This window comes from Balaenoptera borealis, assembly GCF_965194805.1.
Source record: "Balaenoptera borealis genome assembly, chromosome: 12".
NCBI classification, from domain to species: Eukaryota; Metazoa; Chordata; class Mammalia; order Artiodactyla; family Balaenopteridae; genus Balaenoptera; species Balaenoptera borealis.
The window spans coordinates 43,057,107-43,072,345 of NC_138869.1; the positions used below are offsets into that span (position 1 = coordinate 43,057,107).

At 39.1% G+C, this 15,239-nt stretch overlaps 1 protein-coding gene across 3 annotated transcripts in view; it reads left to right on the forward strand.

Annotated features, from left to right (window-relative positions):
- Positions 1-93: 93 nt before the first annotated feature.
- The window catches only part of RHOA (ras homolog family member A), a 53,902-nt gene continuing 38,756 nt past the window's right edge, over positions 94-15,239 (forward strand). The window contains exons 1-3 of one of the 3 annotated variants that reach the window (XM_082348049.1): positions 204-361; positions 4,527-4,605; positions 5,490-5,540. The gene's annotated coding sequence lies outside the window, so the exon portion shown is untranslated. Of the gene's footprint in view, positions 362-4,526; positions 4,606-5,489; positions 5,541-15,239 lie in introns of all 3 variants that reach the window. The other 2 variants (XM_082348047.1, XM_082348048.1) reach the window with 2 other exon arrangements.

Sequence of the window (15,239 nt, forward strand, 5' to 3'; positions counted from 1 at the left end):
AGCCCAGGAGTTCCCATGATGCCCCACGCGGCTGCAATGATTGGTTAAGAATCTTGCTTTTAGGGTGTGGACACGCTCCTAAGCAATCGTGGCTGAGCAGGGAGTGCGCGCGCGTGCGCGGGGCCGCGACTGGGGCCGGCTCGAGCCCGCTGGGCACGCGGGGGCGCGCACGTCGCTCCCCGCCCTCCCGCCGCCGTCGCCGCCCGCTCTTGCTTTCTCGCGCTCCCCGCCCGTTGCTCTCCGTCGGTTCTCTCGTTAATCCGCCGTAGTCTCCTCAGTCACCCGCTGTAGTCTTCGAGCTTGCGACTCGCGGACAGGAGTCCTCGGCGCGGAGAGGCCGGACTCGGAGTCGTCGCCTGAGGTGAGCGAGAGGTTCTCTCCTGGCGCCGCGGTGCCCCGGGCCCGCCCGCCCGGCACTCTTCCGGCCGCCCGCCAGCCGCCGCCCCGCCGCGGCCGCGCCCCACCTGCTGCTCTCGGCCGGCAGCATCAGGACCCTGGCCCCTGACCCTGACCCCCGGCCGGGGACCCAGGCCCCGCTTCCCGAAGCGGCGGCCCCGCCCGCGCAGTCCCCGGAAGCGCGCCCCGCGGCCTCCCGCGCCCCTTCCCCCAGCCCGGCCAGGCCTGCTGGAGCCCAAGCGGCCCGCCAGCCCGCGGTCCCCGTCGCTTCCTCTCCTAGGGCCGCGCCGGGCAGGGCGGGGGCTCTAAGGTGGGCCCCACGAGCCGCTGGGCAGCCGTCCCCTGTGAAGCGCGCGTGGCTGTTGGAGTTGAAATGGGAAGGAAACTCTTTACAACTCCATTTTGGCTTTTACGTTTAATATGAAACATGAATCACCGTTTTATACTGCGTGAAGTCCAGTTATGTTTTGGGTATTTTCTTTTTTAATGCAGTATTCTTTGAGATTGTGTAAGTAAAATATAGTGTTGAAATCTTAAGGGTTAGGATTCTTCCGTATTTAAAAGAAGGGAATTTTCCAGTTGAAAGGAACATTTTTTCATGATTTAAACTATGTGTCATCAAAATAAAGTATTAATTTGCAGTTTTGCTTAGTCTAAATTACTGTCTTGATTAGGAATCACCTGGACATCTGTCCTTAGTTACCTGTGTTGGATCCAGTTACACGTTCATTAAATAGTACTATTTGCACTCAAATTGATTTGGTCAAAACCATGTTTAGTAGTTTATGATAGAAAATTGGCATTCTTTTTCCCAGAGTTGGTTTCACTTGTGTTTCTTAATGATCCTGATTTAAAATGTTTACCTCTGTTGGTAACTCGTTTGATTCTTTTTGTGTTTAAGACAGTTTATTGAAGTAAATGTTTCATGCAGGTGTGTGATCAGATTATACTTCTGCCAGATCTGAAGGGGGAAAAATACTTTAAAAATTCTTTTAAATGTTGTATGTTGTGAGAATTTTTCCGCCACTTAGTGTCACACACCCAGATGTGTAATGCTTATGTACCATTGCCTGATTGTCACTTTTAGACATGGCTAAATTGGGAGAGATGCTGTTTTGAGCGTTTGGCACAAGTGACATTGTTTGGACTGAAATAGAAGATTAATTCTTAATTGTAAAGGATAACTTGAAGGATCTCTTTTGATAAATTGTCTTGAGTAATTCTATCTACTTTTTTAGAGCACTGGTGGCTCTTGGGGACATAAAATTTATAAGATGAAGAAAACAAACAAAAAATATAAGATGGAACTTGGTTTTAGTCAAAGTCTAGTCCTAGACTTACAGCCTCTGTTCTCATAAATATCTGTACTAGAGGGAAGAAGAGAGTAGGAATCCACTGACTTTTTCACTGATCGAGAATTTTAGACCTGAAAGGAATCTTCAGGACTTGTAGTCCAACCGCATTTGCAGATGAGAAACTGAGTCCCAGAGACTTAAGTAAATTTCCCAAGGTCATATGTCTAGTCAGTTGCCAGCCACAACTATTTTCACTGTAAGATCTCCATGTACTCCCAAACAGCTTGATTAGAGTCAGCTAAAATTCAGGATTTTCAGCTTATTCCAACTGTTTCTTCATTTATGTATTGCTGATTTTTTATGTATTGGGAGAATCTGAAAATTTTTCCAAGCAAATTTCAGTTCTTGAGCTTTTACTCTCCTTTCTGTAATTTGGATGGTCCTACAGCAGTTGATTGAAATAGGTAAATGAATATACAGGGTCTCTGCTTGGTCTAGTTCTTGGCGTGAGGTGTTTTGGTCTTCTTGAGGGACCCAGCTTCTTCCAGAGGCAGGCCTAGACTCCCCTGCTCCAAATCCAACATAGTTAGGCCCTGATAAGATGTTATCAGGCAACTGTGGGCTCTTTTGACTATTGATTTGAGGTGGGATGGAGAGAAACAGTACATATCGAGAATATAGTTTCCTGTGTATATGTATGTGGTGGTGGTTTTGCTGGAGTATTTTCAGTCCGAATTCCTTGTTTGTCAGTTAACTCCTTTTAAAAGTTTAACCTGGTCATGTGGGGGGTGTAAGTTATTAGAGTAAAAACAGGTAGATCTTCAGGTGTTTCTTGTCCATAGCTTGGAGTCCACGCTGTGACTGGTGAAGGTGGGTTGCTACTTTGGGCCTTCTTAATTGTCCTGGAGCTGAGGGAGTCACGTTAACTTTGTCAGAAGAAAGACTGATATTTCAACTTTTAAGAGCACTAATTTGGGCTTGCTGGGCTTCTATAGACAGCACCTCGGGTTTAATTGCATTGTGGCTACTAGTGATAATGATAAATGGTATATAATCACTGGATTTTAATCACATATATTTGTAGTTTTGAAAGGTCCCTAAAGGTATTTCGTCTTCCCTTACGACTTAAGTTTATTCCTTTATGCACCTGGCCTGTAGAACTGTTTGCTTGTACCTTCACATTAACATAACCAAATTTTAAACTTGTGTTAATGTGTCTCACTATAGTCTGCTCTTTGGGGACATGCTCACTGTTAAGTACTTGTGAGATTAATAAATTAAAATTCTCAAGACAGTTTAAAGTTAGTAATTACTGTAAAATTCCTATTTCAAGTGTTTCTATTTCAAGTGACTCATTTTTAATCTGTGGTGCTGAAGTATTAAGTCCTTGTATACTCATAATTATGGTAGTCATGTGACTGAAAATCAGCTAGGCATTGAAGCTGCTTATTCTGGGTGTTGGTCTGAGTTTATTGGTGCTTCCTCCAGATGATTATGAATACATTTTTATAGCTAATAATCATCAAAATATGAGATACTCTGTTAAAGTGGAGCCAGTTTGCAGTTGATACCAGATTGAGCTTGATTTTTTTTTTTTAAGAGGGTGGGTAAGGTAAATGTGCTTAAGCATATTTATGATAGCGTCTTATTTAATATTCAAGTAAAGGGAAAGAGGAGAACATAAGCAGCCAATGAAATAAGTTTGGAGTGGAGTGAAGGGAAAAGTGGGAGGTAAAATGAAATTAGAGAGGTGGGCAGGGACCACATCATGTAGAACCTTTTAGGACATGGGAAGTTCTTTGGATTTTTTTTTTAATCGTCAGATTTTTTTAAAAGATCAGGATAATGATCCGATCTGATATTAAACAATTAGAATCATTCACCAAGAGTAGGGGGTAGATCTGAGTCCATTTTGACTTTAAACAGTAAACTAATACTGACCATTTCTGACAAAGGTATCAGAAGGATTTCCTAATATTATTCATGTCCTTAACCTAATGACTTCAACCTGTTTTTTTGAATCCATTGATTTTCTGACAGTTGTCTTTAATTTCTCTGTAATGCCTGTATTAAAAAGGAAATGTAGGGCTTCCCTGGTGGCGCAGTGGTTGAGAATCTGCCTGCCGATGCAGGGGACACGGGTTCGAGCCCTGGTCTGGGAAGATCCCACATGCCGCGGAGCAACTAGGCCTGTGAGCCACAATCACTGAGCCTGCGCGTCTGGAGCCTGTGCTCCGCAACAAGAGAGGCCATGATAGTGAGAGGCCCGCGCACCGCGATGAAGAGTGGCCCCCGCTTGCCGCAACTGGAGGAAGCCCTTGCACAGAAACGAAGACCCAACACAGCCAAAAATAAATAAATAAATAAATAAAAATTAAAAAAAATAAAAAAGGAAATGTAATTTGATAAAGCAGGTCATTCAAATGTTTGTGGTAGTCTGGGTGGTAGGCATATAGGTGTTCACTGTAAAATTCTTTTAACTTTGCTGTGTGTTTGTAATGCTGTGTGTTAAATGTTTATAATGTTGGGAAATTAATTTGCATAGGATTCATCTGCTTTTGATTTTTGCTTTTAAAAGGGCAACATTAATTTGTAATACTCAGAAAAAATAAAGTTGATAGTGTGCATTCTGTTAAGTGAAGGAGGCCAAAACATTTAAAAGTAAATTTTATGGTATGTCAGTAAAAATTAAATTCTGTGCTTTTCCCCCTTCTGGATTCTGAATTACTTAACAGAACTTTGGGCAAGCCCATTTTACATCCTGTGCTTTTGTTTTTTTCTTTGCGAAATGAATAGACATAATTCCTGATTTTTTTTTTTTTAATGTGTTTATAGTACCTTTCATCTGAGAAGTTCAAGGCACTTTGTAGAACTTCTGCCACACAGGCTGTGGGTCTTGCAGCACATTTGTAAGGTATGTAAATAGCTTTCATTCTCCTTTCTCCATGGAAGAGAAATAATTATTTTATATTATATATTAACGTAAGTTCTAAGGAAATGTGGGTGCAATACTATTAATGATTTTCTTCTCCACCAATCTTGAGATCTTTATCTTACTCCATAACTTTTCTCTCTGGTCTTATTTTCCAACCTCTCTCTATAAGATACTCCTCTAACTTCCTATTTCTATTCTAAGCAATATTTTTCTTCTTAGATGAAGATATATTTCCTAATTTCTTAATCTTTAAGGAGATGTATTTACCATATTATCCACATACTTCTCTCACTTCTGGATCACTCCCATCTTAATTCTTCTGTTTTTAAATTTCTTTAAGTTTTCGTTTTTTCTGTAGAGTAGTTTGGTCATCTTACAGTTTGTGCACAACCTGTGCTTTGGGTATGTCTAATTATCAATAGAAAGTAATTCAACCAGAGAATGAGGATTGGAGGACACTCCTTCTTGCCAGAGGAGTCAGCATTAAGAGGAATGTTAATAGCAGGTGTAATAGCCCATCCAGGGGCTATTCAGATATTTTAAACGGATTACAAATAAAGGAAATAGAATCATCTTAATTTAATTGATACCATGTAAGTATCCTGGTTTGGTACCATTTTGACTACTTTTTCTTGTTCTCCTTGGGTCGGAGGGAACTCTGTATATAAAGAAGTGAGCTGTTAAGAGGATGAATATTCTCATTTGATGAGATAGGCTACCTGGCAGGGAAGTCATATAATGGTAGTGGTTTTGGTTGGCTTTGAACTTATGGTTGGCTTTGAACTTATGGTTGGCATGGTAAAAGGAATGGCCAAGCTAGCTTGTCGTTATTCATTCATTGAACAAATAGTTACTATATGCAGGTGCTGTTCCGGGACACATTTGAAGAAAACAAAGAAGGTCCCTGCCCTCAGGTAGTTTTTTCTTTCTTTTACAATGTCTTTATTCCTAAAAACATGAACATTTTGAATCATTTCATCTGCTTTTCTCAATATCACTGACGAGAAAGTGGAAAGCACATCAGGGGTTAAAAATCACAAAATCATTAATAGCGCTGCTCATTTTTATTCTAGTAGGGAATACTGATGATCCATGGCAGATTAGCCCAGTGCAACTGCTGGGCATAGGACAGCAACTAGGCTAGCACCACTGGGCGTGATACTCTATTGCAGTTCCATGAGGCTTGAAATTCTCCTTTTCAGCAGATTCGAGTGATGCATTAGGGTGGTTTGATTGATGGCGTCTCTTAAAAGAGGACAGACTGTGTTTCAAAGTTGTTTTCTCAGTTCATTTTTGACATTACTGAGTTAAAAACAAAAATAAGGTTATGCTTTTGCTCTCTAAGTTTGCTTAAATCAGATTTTTTTTACCAGAAAGGCTGATGGCCCTGTAATTACAAAAGAATTCTGCCTTAGACGGTGTGCCTGCCTGCCTGCCTGCCTCCTGCCTGCCTGCCTGCCTGTCTGTCTGTCTATCTGTCTATCTGTCTATCTGTCTGTCTGTCTTTAAGCAGGTTATTTTTTTTCTTTGAGCCTCAGCACCTACATCTGTGAAATGAAGATTTCCATTTCATAGGAATTTTAGATGAAATAATATGTGAAGAGCACAATGCTCAATGCATATTAGTTTTCTCCCTTGGTGGAAATACTTGTTCTAACTCTGGTAGATTCTTCAAGTATATTTTTCTTTCAGGATATCAGTGCATTGTATTTATAAAGTGACCGTTTGCTTTCAGAGTGATGAAGATTTTAATAGGAAGCTTAAAGTTACATGAATTTCTTTACTGCCACCTGACTGAATAGGAGAAACACGTGTTAGTTGTTTTCATTTTCTTTTCTTGTCTTTTGTTTGTTTAACTGTAGGAGTTAGTATGTTGGGCTTCGATTTTACCATCATTTTTATAAATGTTTACTGACATCATGAATGTCGGTAACATGAGACCATGTAAATCACAAGTTGTAAAGATTCATTCTTGGGTTGTAGTAGTGATTCTGCCTTTATCTGACACTGGGATCATTTAGTTCTACCCCTAAGCATCAGTAAGTAGTAGCAGCAGAGATGGCACTCTCCAACAAGTGGACAGAAAAGTAGATCTGTGAGGTGGAGATTTTTTTCTACTGTTATTTGCTGCCACTGCCTTTTATAACTGAAGGGGTTTTGAACAATATCTAATACATGGCAACTCTCATGCACATTCATGTGTCTAATTGTAGTTGAAGAATCTTCGATCATGAAGTTAGAAGCATGCATTTATCCTGTACCAGCTATATGCAGACTTCGTTTATCTTTCAGGCTTATTCTTTAGAAATTATATTTTCCATTAATTAAGTTTTCCAATTTTACTAAGCTTGCATCCTTACCATAGTCCCTAAGACAGAAGTCCCTAAAACATAACAGGAAAATGTTTTGAACCACTTCGTCAGTTTAATAGTAGGCCCCCAAAAGCAGTTCCCACATAAAAACTGATGTGTTTTTTGCAAGAAGAGGGACAAAAGAAGATAGGTTTTTATTTTCTGAAGTTCCTAGCTGCTGTAAAATACAGAGATCCAATTCCATTACTGTAAAAAATTGTGCTTTGATTTTAAGCATATGGTTGAAAGTTCTACTTTTGTTGTATGTACACTGCTATTTTTACCTTATTCCCATGGCAGTTGTGTCTCAGTTGATATAGTGCAGATGAGTTGTCCTCTGATGCCTCTTCCATGGGCCCAGAGAGCAAATGTTTGGCCACTCTTCTGGTGTCCCTTTAGGTAACCCTATTATTTGTTATTTAGGTTTTGAGGCCTAAGGAAGGAAGTACGTTTAAGGTGGATATTTAATGTTGTAACAGTACAGTTTTTTGTCACGAGATAATTTTATTACATGATTTGGCAGTTTTGTTGGAAATACTGTGGCGTTTAGAGTTTTTTGTGGGAAAGTTCTTTTCTGGATGAAGTCTTTTGTTTAACTTTTAAAGTTATTCGAAGGAAACTGTTTATCTTTTGAAGGTCTTAAGTTCAGAAAAGGAAGGCAATAGAATATCTTAGGTAAGAGCATGGGTTCTCTGCAGAGAACTGACAGTTAAGTACTAGCTCTTATACTTGACAGCTTATGACTCTGGATAGTAATATTACCCCTTTGTAACTCAGTTCCTCCTCTGTAAAATGGGGATAACAGAGTGCTGTGAGGGTTCAGTGAGAGAGAAGCACTTAGCCCCGGTGCCAGACATGCAGGTGCAGTTCTTTAACTTTCACTATTCAAGTTACAGTTTGTAGTACCGAGTAATCACACTTTAATCTAATTTGTAAGGTAATTTTTTTGGAGGGGGGATAGCACCCTAAGAATTAATTTGGGGGGAAATAAACAGGCCTCTTTACTGGATCCCTGTTGCTTAGGAACAGTGGTTTGCAAACCTGGCTATTCCTAAACATGGGATCCAGTTCCTAAAGTTGGAATTACTTTAGGAGGCTTTTTTTAAAATCACCTTTGTTGAGGTGTAATTTGCATAAATAAAATGTACTTATTTAAATAACAGTTTAGTAAGTTTTGGTAAATGTATACACCTGTGTAATTGCCACCCAGTCAAGATACAGAACATTTCCTTGGGAGGCTTTAAGATTTTCTGTTTTTAGGGGGGGTTGGATGAATTGGGAGATTGGGATTGACTTATATACACTACTGATACTATGTATAAAATAGATAACTAATGAGAACCTACTGTATAGCCCAGGGAACTCTACTCAGTGCTCTGTGGTGACCTAAATAGGAAGGAAATCCAAAAAAGAGGGGATATATGTATACATATAGCTGATTCACTTTGCTGTACAGTAGAAACTAACACAACATTGTAAAGCAACTATACTCTGATAAAAATGAAAAAAACATTTTCTATTTTTAACTAGTTTTTTATTTAAAACAATATATGTACTTTATTCTTGTTGGGACTGTGAATTACAAGTCAGAACTACAGTGAGGTGCCACCTCACGCCCATTAGGATGGCTGCAAGTATCAAAAAAACAGAAAACACCAAGTGTTCTCAGGAATGTAAAATGGTACAGCCACTATGGAAAACAATATAGAGGCTCCTCAAGAAATTAAAAATAGAATTACCATCTGATCCAGAAATTTCACGTCTGGGTTTATATCCCAAATAATTAAAAGCAGGGTCTTGAAGAGATATTTGTACACCTATGTTCATAGCAGCATTATTCGCAATAGCTATAACAAGGAAGCAACCCAAGTGTCTACCAGCCAATGAATGGATAAGCAAAATATGGTATATACATACAATGGAATGTTATTTAGCCTTAAAAAGGAAGGAAATTCTGCAATGTGCTACAACATGATGAATCTTGAGGACATTGTGCTAACTGAAGTAAGCCAGTCACAGAACGGCAAATACTATATGATTCCACTTATACGAGATACTTAGAGTAGTCAAAACCATAGAGACAAAGTGGAATGGTGGTTGCCAGGGTCTGGCAGGGGAAGAAGAATACTGGGGAGTGGGGTGTTAATGTACAGTGGGTATAGAGTTTCAGATTACAAGATGAAAAGAGTTATGGGAATAGATGGTGGTGATAGTTGCACAACAGTGTGACTGTATTTAATACCGCTGAACTGTACGCCTAAAAATGGGTAGGAAAGTAAATTTTGTTATATATATTTTACCACAATAAAAGGGGGAAAATGCACTAGGTAAAAATAAAATCATACAGTAATGTTTATAATAAAAACTGTGTATTCTTCCTGTCCTAGAGTGCAGTGCTTCTCTCAGAGTATTGCTTCCTTTGGAGCTTTAAAGGTATTTTAGAGCAAGGGGTTGGTAAAGCATGTATATTCAGTGCAAGGCAAAAGGGGTAAAGCATGAAAACAAGCCTTTCTCACATCTCTGCCTCCCAAGGTTCTTCAGAGAAAACCTTGTACCTGTTTCCTGTGTATAAACCAAGTAACTGTTTCATATGTATCCTTCTAGAGATACTGTGTCCCTTTTTTATATACAAACTAATGCACATCACACTGTTATACATCTATTCTTTCCCCTTAACAATAGGTCTTGTTGATTATTTGGCAAGATAGTTAAAAGTATACACTGTGGAAAATAGTTTGGCTTTTCCTCAAATAGCTAAATACAGAATTACCTTACGACTCCTAGGTACATACCTAAAAGAATTGAAAACGGATACTCAGACAGATGCTTGCACATAAATGTTCATAGCAGTACTATTCAAATACCCAAAAAAGTGGAAATAATCAAAATGTCCATCAACAGGTGAATGGATAAACAAATACGGTATATACATACAACGGAATATTATTCAGCTATTTTTTAAAAATGAAGCACTGATACATGCTACTGTATGGATGAACCTTGACAGCATTATGCTAAGTAAAAGAAGCCAGACACAAAAGGCCACATATTGTATGATTTCATTTATATGAAGTGTGTAGAATAGGTAAATCTGTAGAGACAAAGCAAATTGGTGGTTGCCAGGTGTTGGGGGCAGGGGAAACTGAGGACTGACTGCTTAATGGGTGTGGGGTTTTCTTTGGTGGTGATGAACATGTTTTGGAACTTGATAGAATTGGTGGTCGCACAACATTGCGAACGTACTAAATATCACTGAATTATACACTTCAAAAAGGTTAACTTTATACTCTGTGAATTTCACCTCAATTTTAAAAAAAAAAGTTTTTTAAATGGATGTTCAGGCCCCACCCTAAAGAGTTTTCAGTCTGTTAGTTGTGGAACCTTGAGAGGAATAGCGATTTTTATGCCAAAATACAGTGCCTGGCTGTGCACTGTCACTGCTGAAACATCTCAACAGGACATTAGGCAACTTGGGGCTTTTGGTTCATTCTACTCTATGTGTCAGTTCTCCAGACAAGCATTGTCTTGGGGACAGTGTAAGTGGAGAATTAGGTTGCACAAGGTCAAATCCTGATTCTGTGCATCTATTGGTTGGCTAAAAAGTTCTTTTGGGTTTTCCATAACATCTTACGGGAAAACCCGAACGAACTTTTTTGTCGACCCAATATTTAAGTTTCACCCTGAAATTTTTACATTTTGAAGTCAGTGATATGATGCTCCTATTTAGGAAGCCAGAAGGTATGTTCCCTCAGGAGTGTTTCTTTCTCCCCTGCCCCACAAAGAAGAATTTCAGTCTGGGATGATTCCCACTTGGCAGTATATTGGAGGCTTTCTTGTTCTCCTCTACTTGCCCTTATTATGTACCTTAGGCCTGCTGCTCTTGGTCTCCAAGGGCCTTTGAACTGACATTGACCCTTGGCAACTGCTTGATCAGGATGGCCAAATAATGTTGATAGTACCAGGCTCAAGCTCATTATGAGCAAATGGACAGATGGTAGTTTGCGCCTCCTTGCCAGAGGTTTCCAGTGTAGTCCATAAACAAAATAAATGGCTTTATGTTTTCAGCTTACTTTCCCAAGTGTTTAATGGTGTTTCCGTTGTGCTAGTCACAGTCCTAGGTATGGGTGAACCTGGAGTTGATAGGACAGATTTCTGCCCATTGCGCTGAAACAGTTTCTTCCTCTGACTTAAGGATGTAGTATGTATTCTGTTCATTTGTATGTGTATTTTAACAAAGGACCAAAGCAGTGGAATGGAGGAGGGTACTGGAGAAGGGAGTGCTTATGAAAAATCTACACTTCCTTTCAACCAGGTTTATTGTTTGAACAAAAATCTGATTCTGGTTTGGTTGTTACTTTTAGGACTATCTGAAGAAAAGGCTGTATTTTGACTTTTATTTTCAGTTTTATAGTCCTGATAGCTTTGCTTCAGGAGGGTGCATTGCAGGGCATCCTGTAAACTTTCATTCATGTGTTATTTAAGTACAGGAAGTATGGCTCCTGTAGAAAATTTGAGATCCTAAACCACTGAAATAGTATCTTTGTGTTCTGGATAACTGAAGCTTGCATCTTTAAGCTTTAAAACTTATTTTATTCCTGTAGTGAATGTCTTCTTTTTCTCTTATAGTATCTGGACCTTAAGCTTCCCTGCATAACGATTGAGGTCTTTCCAACTAAAGGATTTTTTTTTTTTTAATATTTATTTAAATATTTATTTGGGTTGTGCCGGGTCTAGTTGCGCCATGTGGGATCTTTAGTTGCGGCATGCGGACTTCTTAGTTGTGTCATGCATGCGGGATCTAGTTCCCTGACCAGGGATGGAACCCGGGCCCCCTGCATTGGGAGCTTGGAGTCTTACCCACTGGACCACCACGGAAGTCCCCTCCTAGAGGATTTTTAAGGTCTGTCCTTGGAGTATGTTGCACTGCTTTAGTACTCTGGCCTGGACTGAATGGCACTTCCCTCCCTTCCCATTTTACATTTCCAAGCCTGATTTACAGGGTTTTCTACTTTCATGTCATAGACTACACCTCTTTCTCACCCAAGCATGCATTTGTCTAAACTACTGTGAACTGAGCTACTGGCCAGTTAGACTTGCAGAGTTGTCTAAAATAAGAGCAAATAAGTTCGTAGGATCTGAGTTTTAACACTCATTGTTACAGATGATTGAAGTTCCTGATTATATGAGGGGTTTCTGTAATTCTATGAGGGTGAATTCTTTTTTTTTTTATGAGGGTGAATTCTTAAACTACTACAACTGTGCCTTAGGAGGTAGCTCACCATTGGTGTACACAGCTAATCTTGTAACTTGTTTTCTTTTAAAAATTTGCATGCAGCAAATTGGTTATATAAGCTTCTTTGCTCTGGGAAATGTATTTTTTGGAATTTGTTATTTGAACACGTAACTGTTACATGCTTGCGCCTGTGCTTGTCCAACAATGGTGAATAAGAGGTGATTCTTACACTAATAGGAGTTTGGCAGGAAGAAAGTTTGGAGGGGGTGTGACGAGTGAAGTAGAGAGAAATTTTTTTTTAATGCTAATTTTTTAAAAAATAAATTTATTTATTTTATGTATTTATTTTTGGCTGTGTTGGGTCTACGTAAATAAATTTATTTTATTTATTTATTTTTGGCTGTGTTGGGTCTACGTTGCTGTGCGCGGGCTTTCTCTAGTTGCGGCGAGTGGGGGCTACACTTCGTTGCGGTGCACGGGCTTCTTATTGTGGTGGCTTCTCTTGTTGCGGAGCACTGGGTCTAGGCACGCGGGCTTCAGTAGTTGCGGCACGTGGGCTCAGTAGTTGTAGCTTGCGGGATCTAGAGCGCAGGCTCAGTAGCTGTGACACACGGGCTTTGTTGCTCCGCGGCATGTGGAATCTTCCCGGACCAGGGATTGAACCCGTGTCCCCTGCATTAGCAGGTAGATTCTTAACCACTTCGCCACCAGGGAAGTCCCGAGAGAAATGTTACATGCTCAGAGTACTTAAGGGACCTGATCTAAGTTGGCTCAGGGAAAGCCTTGAGAGAAAGTGACTTAGCCTTTTAAGTATGAGTTATCTAAGTGGGGGAAAGGTGGGTGACGTTCATTCAGGGCAGAGGAAAGACCGAAGAAAGATGGCTTAATATCTTCAGCTATAGGATATTATAGGATATTTTATTTGGCCAAGGGTGGTTGTATGCCTTGGGTTTTATAATTTTATAAGTTAGTGGCTTGGGATTTATAGTTATTTCCTTATCTGCAATGTGACATTTTGTACCCACATTTCATCCAAAATATTTTTTGCACCTCTTGCATTGACACTACTCCCATCCACAGAAACTAACATTGACAAAACCTAGGGTTGGGGTTAAGTTATTATGTACACTAGGATCATCACTCTTCATAATGAAATTCACAGGATTTTTATGTATCTTAAATTTTCCTTTTAAATTGTCAAGTTTAGTTTTCAAAAGAGTAGACAATTTTTGCTTTTGTAATAGTCATATGTACAATACTGATTTGTAACAACTTCTTTAGGGAGAGAAATAAACTATGAAATTTCAACTGTATTACATAATTGAAGCATATGGATGTTAACAAGTCTTATGAACTCAACTTCTAATCTGTTGTGTCCACTGTGTTTAAAATAATGAATGCAGTAAAAAAGTAAAAATTAAGTCATGTCCAAAGCTATGCTGGTGTTAAATGCTTTTATTTCTTGGGTGGTTGAGAAACAGTAGAAAGCTTGCCGTAGTCATCACTATTTCTTTTGTGTAACTAGTCCCATTGAAGAATTATGAGGTAGAATTATAATTATCTCAAGTATGCTGAATTAGTAATTTTTCAAGCTGTGATTATTTTCTCTGCATGGAAATTTGTTCATTATCTTTCCAAAATACTATAAAGATCTTGATCTAGCAGAAACAGTACAGTTATTCAGTTGAATTATTTCTACTTCTGTTTCTTGGCTTGAGAACTTTTTTGTGCCTGCTTAAAATGAATGTTTGGCTAATAAATGTCCGTATATATAATGCATTTATTATAACCTGGTAGCACCATCTCAAAAGTCTTTGGTGGCTCTTTATCTGCCAAAAATAAGCTAAAAATTGTGCTCAGGGGCAGATTAACTGTGAGTCTAAGAAAATAAGTATTGTAAAATGTGTGGTCCCTAAACAAGTTATCAAAATTAACACACCCAACCCCCAACTCACCTAATTTAAAGCCTATTTTGGTTTAATGTCAGGAGGGGCTCAATCCATTTCTCTGAGATAACAGCATTGTTATTGGTCATGGAAAAATAAGACTTGAGGGCATTACAAAAGGTGCTTAGAAAGTATTGAGAGGAATATGATTGTGTGTTTAAAACAGATTGACATTGGACTAAGGATTTCATAATTGCCATTCAGAAAGTTCTAAAAACCACAGACTCATTTGATGGCAGAACCTGAACTGATGAGAAGTTGTGTAGTCTTTATCCTACTTAGTGTGAATATTTACTTATTTTACTGAAGAACTATTAACCCATTGGGTGTGTTACAGAATATTTGGCATTTGCACCATATTACCTTTCTAAATCTGAAAAATTCTGAATTTAGAAACATCTGACCCCAAGGCTTTTGAATGAAGAATTGTGGGCCTGTACTTCTAGGCAGTGAGAGAAAAGCTAAGTCTTTTTCTTTAATGGGAAAGAAGAGGGTGGAAAGAGGTATGGATGGCATATGCGCTTTGGAAAAATAATTATTTGCTGGACTGGTAAAAGTTTCATTTTAGGAAAAACATTCCTTTCAGGTCAGGCCATATTATAAACTGGTCTTCAATTCTGGACAGTTGGAATTTGAAGGAAGGAGTTGCCATTTGTACAAAATAAGACCTAAATAATGATGACACATTTATTGAACATTGACCTATTTTCAGAATAGGTAAGCTCTTTTTGTGTAATATCTTATTTAATCTTCATGCCAGCCCTGACAGATAAGGAAACTGTAAAGGGGCACAAAGCTAGTAAGATAACTTTCAGGTAATGTATCAATAGCTCCTTTACTGCTACTGTAAACTGCCTTCTTTCTACTCTGTTGCTACCTATAACTGAAATTAATTTCTCATAGAATCTTTTCTTTGGCTAGTCTATGTGGGACCTATCCATGTAATGAATATTTCTGATTTTATGGGGTAGTCCATATAGTAGATGCTGTATGCTCATGAAACACACTCAGGATGGGACTCAGATTTTGAAACCCAAAAGTAACATTTGGTCAAGTAAGGTTGGTGGTAGTGTTTTGGGTTGG